This window comes from Meleagris gallopavo, unplaced genomic scaffold, assembly GCF_000146605.3.
Source record: "Meleagris gallopavo isolate NT-WF06-2002-E0010 breed Aviagen turkey brand Nicholas breeding stock unplaced genomic scaffold, Turkey_5.1 ChrUn_random_7180001939586, whole genome shotgun sequence".
Classification (NCBI taxonomy): domain Eukaryota; kingdom Metazoa; phylum Chordata; class Aves; order Galliformes; family Phasianidae; genus Meleagris; species Meleagris gallopavo.
This window is the reverse complement of record NW_011201491.1, coordinates 139-1166: the sequence shown is the minus strand read 5'-3', so window position 1 is coordinate 1166 and position 1028 is coordinate 139. Positions and strand designations below refer to the sequence as shown.

General features: G+C 44.5%; 1 long non-coding RNA gene across 1 annotated transcript; it reads left to right on the top strand.

Annotated features, from left to right (window-relative positions):
- The first annotated feature begins 111 nt into the window (after window positions 1-111).
- LOC104916752 lies at window positions 112-808 on the top strand. Its single transcript, XR_796671.3, has 3 exons — window positions 112-208; window positions 342-468; window positions 738-808. It is a non-coding gene; the product is annotated as an uncharacterized LOC104916752 (long non-coding RNA).
- The last annotated feature ends 220 nt before the right edge of the window (window positions 809-1028 follow it).

Below are 1028 nucleotides of genomic sequence, written 5' to 3'. Positions count from 1 at the left end.
CTGTCACTGTCACTGTGCCTAACACTATCAACAAGATGGAAAGCTGGGATGTTCTGCACAGGACGTAATGGCTTTGGACTAGCTTCAGCCTCCAGTCTGCTGTTTCAAGCCCTTTTTTGTGGAGCTCACACTTCCATCTTCTGTGATCCAGGGTGAGACCTTCATCTTGAAGGCCACAGTCTTCAACTACCTACAGCAATGTATGAAGGTTGGTGAGCCCTGACAGTCTTTGCAAGAAAATGGGGTATGGTTAGATAAGACATGGCTGAAGCCCATGCCTTATTTTAGAAAATGTGTGACATTTGTCTTGTTACCTTCTGTCATCCCTGCTGCTCCGTCAGATCCAAATGACTATGGAGGAGTTCCCACATTTCCAGCTGAAGTCATGTGAGGGTTGTGTCTACAGCAGCTGCTTATGTGCTGGAGAAGTAAAGACGTTTCTTTGGAGTGTCACAGCTAAGCGACTTGGTGAGGAGAAGAAGGAGGTGGGGCTGAGGAGTTGGGATGGAATGGGGCCAAGGTGAGGATGCTTTATAAGGGCTGAGTGAGGAGATTGTTATCCTAGGCTACTCACGTGCATTTCTCCGAAAGTCATGGATACTCATATTTTAGTGCTAGGAGGTACAGAACTTCCTGTAAGTAGGGCTCTGATCAAAATTTTTGCTGCAAACAAGTGACTTCTGTTATATTAAATGGGAAAGCAATGTTTTCTGCACTAAAATGTGTCTTATTTTCAGGGTTCATGAACATCACTCTCAGCACAGAGGCCATTGCCACCGAAGAGCTCTGTGGTAAAGAGATACCGTTTTGTCCCAAACCAAGGACAGAAAGATACAATCACCAAACTCCTTTTAGTCCGGGTCAGACAACCTCTTCTGTTACTTAGACCTTAAAGTGAACTTTGTGCAATTCCTAGTTTGGTGCATTGTAATTCTAGGAGTTGTCCCTTGTTATTCAAGGTGTAAAATTAGAATCTAATGGCCTGAGCTGGGGCCTTGAAGTTTAGGAATTATATGGGTTTCCTCCAT